The following is a 9,710-nucleotide window of genomic DNA, read 5'->3' on the forward strand; positions in this document are numbered from 1 at the left end:
CTGAGGGTACTGGGATACTGCAGCAGGACCTAGCCCCCTGTCACAAATCAAAAGTGGGGAAGAAATTCATAGCAGAGCAGCAAATACAGGTACTTGATTGGCCAGAGAATTCCCCGGACGTAAATCCTATTGAGAATTTGTGTGCTATATGGAATAATCGCCTCTGTGCTGTAGACTGTACCACTATGGAGAAACTCATTCAGGCACTGATTCAAGTGTGGTACAGGAATCCGAAAATCAACAGTAACTGTTCAAAAACAGTAGACTCCATGCCAAACCGTATTCAAATGCTGCTTAAAAATAGTGGAGGTCATATCCTTTACTAATGTACATCTATGTGAGTTTTGTACAATAAACTACTGTACTAAAGTCATTGTTTCAATTAATTTGTACACCACATTATGTGTTTAGTAGAACATGGACACACACTAGAACTGTTCACATTATTGAACCCGAAACAGGTTAAACCCCCCTTAATTCAGAGGGCGCACAATGTGAGTTCCTGCACTAAAACAGCAGTGTTTGCTGTGATAACCAGATAAATAAATCAAGCTGACTTTCAGGTAATACTGTCTAGTATAGCCCCTAGGCCATTGCTTCTAGCTTTAGGATATTCTACTTATTTTGACCTAGATTGAATATTATTTTTCAAATCAGTACATATTAAATGTTTGGGGGGAATTGAAAGGAAACCCACATCCCGCCCACCTTAGAAGTCCGCAGTTGGTTAAAAGACAAAGGGCCAGGTTACAAAGGAATTACTCATTTTGCTAAGCTCTCATATTAACAGCTTCACCAAAGTTCAGAAACTCAGGAAGAAGGATGGGCATGTGTGTACTTCCTGACCCTCTGAAGATACCCAGCCTCGTGTGCCAACCCCAGCTGGAAGGCCTTAGGACTTCTCAGCAGTAGCTCCACCCTCCTGGAAGAAGACCCACAATGCCATCTACCTTTGAGGGCCACTGCATTCTGGGTGGCAAGGAACTTCAACTCCATACTGGCCAATGGGAAGAGCAGCTCTATGATGGAACAGTAATAAATAGAATTATTGACAAAGAAAAAGAAATTATTGACCCAAAACAAATCAAAGAAAGATTTATAAAATATTACAAAAATTTATATAAAGTAGAATTGAAAGAGGAAAGAAAATCCAAAAATACCTATTAGAAAATAGATGACCAGATAAAGAAGAAGAATATGCAATTTTAAATTCAAATATTGAACTTGAATAGATCAAAAAAGTGATTAAAAATATGAAGGATGGGAAATCGCCGGGACCAGACGGAATTTCAGTAACATATTGTAAAAAATTAGAGGAAATAATAACACCCAAATTTAAATTAATTATGAATGAAATTTTAGACAAAGGAGAAAAACCCAATTTGTGGCAAGAAGCATTGATAACCCATATCCCAAAGCAAGGTACGGATTTGAGACTTATAAAAAACTACAGGCCAATATCTTTATTGAATATTGACTATAAACTATTTACAGTGGTGCCCCGCAATACGAACGCCTCGCAAGACGGAAAACCCGCTAGACGAAAGGGTTTTCCGTTTTGGAGGCGCTTCGCAAAACGTATTTCCCTATGGGCTTGCATGAGGCAAACGGTGGAAGTCTTTTTTTAAAAAAAACACTTTACTTAAGGTAGATAAGGACAAGATGAAATTATACAATTAAATATAAATATAGATGGGAAACGGCTATGTAAAGTGAATACTTACCTACTTTAAAACATTTCCACCTATGATCTTTTTCTTTTACTTCTTTATTGTTTCTTTGTTTTTTTCTGATATCTTATCTTTCATTTCACTCTTTTATTGTGAATAGCATTTTATAGAGGTATATATAACTGTAAATATGAAAAGAGACAAAGTATTCTCTAATTTTTTCCCTTGGTTATATGTATTTTCTTTTTCTTCTGTATTTTCTTTTGTTGTAAATATGTATGTTTTCTAATTTGTGCATAATAAAAATTAAAATTGAAAAAAAAGAAATTGAAAGCAATGGCAGGCGGAAAGGACACCTGTGAAAACATGGCCCTCCATGCCAGCTGAGACCGAGAACCAACCAGCTAAATGCCAGACAGCCCAATAAAAACCTGCAATTTCTGCAATCTACCCCCCCCTTTAACCTTAATCTAATTCAACTGCCTTCCTCCCCCCACCACCACACTCTAGTTCAGCGCAACTCCATTGGTTTGATAGACAATACAAGGTGAGAGATACAGGGCAACCCGGACGGGTTGGCAGGGAATCACCCTATACTGTAGATAAGCAAGATGGCTAGCTTAAAAGCAATCACATTAAATGTGAGGGGGTTGGGAAAACCCATCAGAAGACAATGCATCACTTCATATATAAACACCAAAACTGACCATGCCTACCTTAACGGATGAGGAACAGGAATTCATGGACAGTCCTATCACCCAAGAGGAAATAGATATGGTCCTCAAAAACCTCAAGCCACACAAAGCTCAAGGCCCAGGTGGCTTCACAACAGAATTCTATAGGAAATTCAAAGAACCCCTGATGCCCTACATGACCCACCTATTCAATGATATCATAAAAGGGGGGCCCTTCCCCAAAACCTGCAGCCACTCAAAAATAATCTCCATCCCAAAACCACTGAAAGACAGCCTCAAAGTAGAATCACACCGCCCAATCTCATTAATAAACCAAGACCACAAGATATTCACAAAAAACTTTGCCAAGCGCTTAAACATTTTCCTACACAAGTTAGGAGCCCCAGACCAGACTGGATTTGTCCCTGGTCACAATATAACAGACCCCATCAGGAAACTACGGAACATGATTGAACACAGCACGGCAACTAAATGCTCACTGACAATTATGTCCCTAAACATCCTCAGTGCTTTGGATTGCTAAGAGTGGAAATACCTATTAGCAGTACTAACATGAAATTTGGGCCCAATTTCTATGAAAACAAGGCCCTCTACACCAGCTGAGACCAAGGACCAAGCAGCTAAACGCCAGATGGCTCAAGATACCCCAAATAAAAACCTTTAGAAGTACATATAGGATATTTTCTGCAATCTACCCCCCCCCCACTTTTCAACCCAAAACTAATTCTAACCCCTTACTCCCCCACCCACCACACTCTAGCTCAGCGCAATTCCATTGGTTTGATAGAGAATACAAGGTGAGAGACACAGGGCAACCCAGACAGGTTGGAAGGGAATCACCCTATATTGTAGATAAGCAAGATGGTTAGCTTAAAAGCAATTACATCAAATGTGATGGGTTGGGGAACCCCATCAGAAGACAATGTATCACTTCATATATAAACACCAGGACTGACCATACCTACCTTAACGGATGAGGAACAGGAATTTAATTTTTTAATTTTTATTACAGTGGTACCTTGGGTTACATACGCTTCAGGTTACATACGCTTCAGGTTACAGACTCCACTAAACCAGAAATAGTACCTCAGGTTAAGAACTTTGCTTCAGGATCAGAACAGAAATTGTGCTCTGGCAGCACGGCGGCAGCAGGAGTCTCCATTAGCTAAAGTGGTGCTTCAGGTTAAGAACAGTTTCAGGTTAAGAACAGACCTCCAGAATGAATTAAGTATTTAACCTGAGGTACCACTGTAAGTACAAATTAGAAAACATACATACTTACAACAAAAGAAAATACAAAAGAAAAAGAAAATACATACTGTATAACCAAGAAAAAAATTAGTGAATACTTTGTCTCTTTTCATATTTACAACTATTTATACCTCTATAAAATACTATTCACAATAAAGGAGTGAAATGAAAGATAAGATATCAGAAAAAAACAAAGAAAAAATAAAGAAGTAAAAGAAAAGGATCATAGGTGAAAATTTTTTAAAGTAGATAAGTATTCACTATACATAGCCATTTCCCATCTATATTTATATTCAATTGTATAATTTCATCTTGTCCTTATCTACCTTAAAAAGTGGGTTTGTTTTTTTTTAAAAGACTTCCACCGTTTGCCTCATGCGTTTTTAATAATCCGTTCATCAGCTCCTCTGTTCTTCATATTTTCCCTTTGGGTTTCCTTAATGTCTCACTTTGTATTTTTTATATTACACACAAGATTACTCTAAACACAACCAGATTTTTGTAGTTGAGCCCTGGTTTTGTAAATAATCATTTAAGAACTCCCATTGCTTCATAACCATAATTTTGGGTTTTCTCCTTATTATATCCGTCAGTTTTGCTAGTTCCAGGTACTTGCAAAGTTTCCCCAACCATTCTCTTTTTGTTGGGATGCTGCCTTCTTTCTAATAGCTAGCAATCAAAATTCTTGCCGCTGTTGTCGCATATAGAAATAACTTAGTTTTATCTTTTGGGATATCTTTATCTAGGATTCCTCTGCCCTTTTTGTGTCTGATGTCTTTATCAATTTTTTTATTTCGCCGTGGATCATGTCCCAAAAGATTTTAATCTTTGGGCAAGTCCACCACCAGCATTTGCTGTTGTTCCTTTTATTTACTGTATTTTTGACAATCTGTCAGGGGTTAGGTACCATCTGTGGTGAATTTTTCTGAAATTCTCCCTTAATAAATCACACGCAGTAAAACTTATGGTTTTTCTCCCAAAAAGTTTTCCATCTTTCCAGATCTATCTCATATCCCAAATCATGCTCCCATTTTAACATGTTTTCCCCTTTCGTCTCTTGTTCTAAGGTGGTTTCATTAATAATCTATACATTTTTGCTAGCATTTTTTGATCGCTTTGCAATATTTCCTTTTCTAATTTTAAAGTTTTATTTTCAAATCCCCCCTTTTTATGTCTTTTTCATATGTTGCTGTAGTGGTTCTAGGGGCTGCTCGTGCGTAAGTCATCGCCACACCTGGCTGCGTTACCTGGGTGAACCCTATTCTGTCCGGACAGCCACTCACCCGTGGCTGTCTCAATCGCTGGCAGAATCCGTCAGTGGGCGTTTCTTGAACTTCTTCCAGCAAAGAAGCTCTTTGACGCCTAGTCTCCGCCTACTCTCCCTGCGCGGAAGCCTTCTGCGCAGGGAGGGTGTGGGCAACGGAGGACCCGTGCTCTCCCCGCTGGTCTCCAGTGAGGAGTCATGGAGCCACCTCGCCGATTCCCCCATCTGCCCCCCTTCTCCACTGGTGCTACGCTGATTTCCCTCCCCAAAAGATGGGCTGCTTCTCTCCCTCCAGGGACGCTCTCCGTAATCCCTCTGGAGCCCTCCCTCTCCCTCTGGCTCCGATGGCAGTTCCCTGACAGTTGCCTTTAATTGATAATATTGTAACCAATTTATTCCAAATGTTTGCAATTGTTCGTAAGTTTTTAATTTAATATTTCCGTCTACATCTTCTAATATTTCCCTATATGTTGGCCAAGTCTCTTTTGCATTACTCTTTAATGTTGTGGTTGCCTCCACTGGTGAAACCCATTGGGGAGTTTTCTCAATAATTTTTCCTTTTGTTCTTTCGCAGACATCCAATAGAGCCTTTCTTACTATGTGATTTGTAAATTTTTTTATGTTGTTCTTTTTTGCCATAAAATAAACAGCCATGCCAGCCGTATATTTTGTCCCAACCCTCTAGTGTTAGGACTTCATTATCTTTTAATAATATCCATTTTTTTTACCCAACATAGGAACAGGAATTGATGGACAGTCCTATCACCCAAGAGGAAATAGATATGGTTCTCAAAAACCTCAGGCCACACAAAGCTCCAGGCCCAGATGGCTTTACAGCAGAATTCTATAGGAAATTCAAAGAACCCCTGATGCCCTACATGACCCGCCTATTCAATGATATCATAAAAGGGGGGCCCATCCCCAAAACCTGGACCTACTCCAAAATAGTCTCCATCCCAAAACCACTGAAAGACAGCCACAATGCCACAATGCCACGTACTTTGTAGGACCACTGCATTCTGGGTGGCAAGGAACTTCAACTCCATACTGGCCGATGGGAAGAGCAGCTCCATGATCAACCAGGCCATGTCCGGGTATTGCCCCTCCATCTTCCAGAAGTAGCGCATCAGGTGTCTTGGGATACATACCTGGGAATACAGTCCTGTGAAAACAAGGCCCTCCATGCCAGCTGAGACCTAGGACCAAGCAGCTAAACCCCAGATGGCCCAAGAAACCCCAAATAAAAACCTATATGGCTACATATAGGATATTTTCTGCAATCTACCCCCCCCCCCATTCTTTAACAAAAATCTAATTCTAACCCCGTACTCCCCCACCCACCACACTCTAGCTCAGCGCAATTCCATTGATTCGATAGACAATACAAGGTGAGAGACAAAGGCAACCCAAACGGGTTGGCAGAGAATCACCCTATACTGTAGATAAGCAAGATAGCTAGCTTAAAAGCAATTACATGTAATTATGTCTGTATGGCATAAATTGAGAAAACCCATCAAAAGAAAATGCATCACTTCATATATAAACACCAAAACTGACCATGCCTACCTTAACGGATGAGGAACAGGAATTCATGGACAGTCCTATCACCCAAGAGGAAATAGATATGGTCCTCAAAAACCTCAGGCCACACAAAGCTCAAGGCCCAGATGGCTTTACAACAGAATTCTATAGGAAATTCAAAGAACCCCTGATGCCCTACATGACCCGCCTATTCAATGATATCATAAAAGGGGGGCCCATCCCCAAAACCTGGATCTACTCCAAAATAGTCTCCATCCCAAACCACTGAAAGATAGCCTCAAAGTAGAATCATACCGCCCAATCTCATTAATAAACCAAGACGACTAGATATTTACATCAAACCCATTAGCAGTACTAACATGAAATTTGGACCCAATATGCTGCAAATCCTCCAACAAATATACTCCCAAGCCTCATCAATATGGAGGACTAACAATAGGGACTCTAATACCATAGCAATCCAAAAAGGCACAAAACAAGGATTCCCACGGTCTCTCTTCTTATTCATCCTGGCTCTGGAACCTTTAGCAATCTGAATCCGAGCAGCCACAGACATCAAGGGAGTGGAAATAAAAGGCAAAACCTACAAATTAGGACTCTTTGCAGATGACAGCAGTAGACCCCATAAACACAGCAACCTCCTTAATCAGAGAACTCAAAACATTTGCAATGGTGTTGGGCCTACTGTAAATTTTGCATAGTCGGAAGCTATGTGCTTCCCACACACAAAAAGACCTCGCTAACGTCACCAAGATAAAACTTTGTCACACCAAGTTCAGATACCATGGGGTACAAAGAACCAAAAACCTCAATGAAGTATACCTCCACAACTACAACCCCTTGTTGGCGGCAGATTAACCAAGACCTAAAGAGATGGAACAACATCAACTTCACTCTCTCAGACAAAATAGCCATGATCAAAATGATCACCCTCCCAAAACTAACCTACCTATTCCAAACAAAAAACAAAGAATAAGCCCCAAATACCTGCACCTCCCCTCCTCAGAGGGAGGATGGGGAATCCCCAACATAGAAGCATATTACATTGCCAACCAAGTATGCTACATAATCCCATATATAGTAGAAGATGAAACAAAACAGTTGAAAACACCAGAAGAGGGACACAATTGAAAATACTGGCACCACAGCATACCCAATTCCAAACAAACTAAGGAAAATTCCCACAATACTTAACAGGTACTCACAGACCATGCTTAAAGCATGGAAAGCAGAAATAGGCAAACTGTCCCCAACCCCATCCCCACTAATTCCCCTGCCACACCACCCATTATTCCATCATAGAGCACAAAACCTCCAGATAAAAACCTGTCAAACCAAAGGCTGATATTGCCTAATTAACCTCTATAAAATAGCAAGCCCTTGCCAACACAAGAAATACAAGACAAACTAGAAGACGCCCAAATGCCCTGGTTAACACACCACCAATTACATGCCCTCTTAAACAATCCAGTAGTAAAATCAGCTGCAACTAGGCCCCTGACAACCTTCAAAAACCTCCCCCAAAATCCTCCTATGAGATAAACCCCACTCAGTGGACCAGAACGTGGTCTAAACCCTGCTTTAAATCCATATCAAAGAAAAGGAAAGCACTCACTCTGAAACTCACCTACAGGTGGTACCTAACACCAAGGAAATTAGCGCAAATAAGCCCAGGTAATTCACCAAAATGCTGGAGAGGGCCACCTCCACAGGCAATTCCCACATGTGGTGGGAATGCCCCCAAATCCAACTCTTTTGTACAAAAACCATATGAGAAATACTGTATGTAAAATACCTAAGCAAGTATTAGAAATCACCCCAGAACTGACCCTACTAAACATCTTCCAAGAAAATAATACCCACTTACACCACAAAGAACTCATAACCCACCTACTCTCTGAAGCCAGAAGCATCATAACCAGACACTGGAGAGACCTGTCAGAAATAAATATGGACCAATGGTACCAAATACTATGGGAAACAGCCTTACTAGAAAAATTAACCAATAAACTGAAACTGACACAGGGACATATAGAAGTGAGGCATCTAATCATAAGCCTGCATTTTTATTGAGGCTTGATCAGGGCCTGTATTTTAAAATGAGCTTAAAGATTTTCAAATGTTCATGCCAGGCAGAAGACCAGCTGCCTAAGAACCTTGGCAAGATGTTTATTCTCCTGGACAAGGGGGCCCCCTGATTTATAGCAGAAAACAATTCTCAAAGTCAAAGGGAATTACAGGCTGACAGCCAAGGTTACACTGACCCTACATATTACAGAAGATAAAAAAAGAGATAAACATAATTAAGAGTGGGTAAATAGTAAAATAAAACCATGTGCCTCCCATTCAACTTGAGCCTTATTTTCCTAAGGTTGAAAGGTCAAGAGCAGTGAAAAAGGCAACTGGCTTGGCTGGAGAAGATAGGTTTTCTTTCTTTCTATTTTTGAGGCTGGAAACTGTTTCTTACTTTGAAAAGGTTTATTCTTCTAAAAAGCTATCTATGTTATGTATTAAATATATTGGCTTAAATGTAATTATGCAAAGGAATTAGAAGCTAAGAAATGTTAAATCCTTATGCTAGATTCTTATTTCATATAGTTGGAAGAGATCACAGGGGCCATCAGCCACCAGCCTAGCCCCCCCTGCCAAGCAGGAAACATCATTAGAGCACTGGTTGTCAGGCCTTTGTTTAAAAGACCTTCAAGAGAAGGAGATCTTTCAATGATGATGTAAATTCAAGATCCTTGACATCTGTTTAAGATAAAAATTTAAGATTAACCATCTGTTTTGGAGGGCAATAGGGCGAGGTGAGCTGGTAATTAAGGTTCCTTGTTGAGACACATGTAAGATATATTACTACTTATTTGTCATTTATAGATAGAAGAATATATAGTTTTTTGTTTCCCATAAAAGGACAAGAGGAAATGGGTGTATCTTTTGTGATTGGTTCTAGCAAACAGCCAATAGGAATTTCAACCAGGCTGATTGGACAGAGGCAGCCACAGGAGGAGCAAGGGGGCTGGATTAAGGAAATATAAGTGCTGGCCAGAATGGCAGGAGGCCAGGCCAGAGCTTGGTAACCATATACCACTGTGCCTCATATTTATTTGTCTGACAAATAAATTATTATTTTAATTTCTCTATTGCTGCGTTGAATATTTCATTCCAGCTAAGCGTTAACCACAAGCAGGGTGCTACAGAAGAAGACGCCTTCACCCAGGTATGGGTCCCCTTTATCACATACATAGCCCAACAAGACAATGACAAAAATCCACCAACAGAATACAA

The sequence above is a fragment of the Podarcis cretensis genome (genome assembly GCF_951804945.1).
Source record: "Podarcis cretensis genome assembly, chromosome: Z".
NCBI lineage: Eukaryota > Metazoa > Chordata > Lepidosauria > Squamata > Lacertidae > Podarcis > Podarcis cretensis.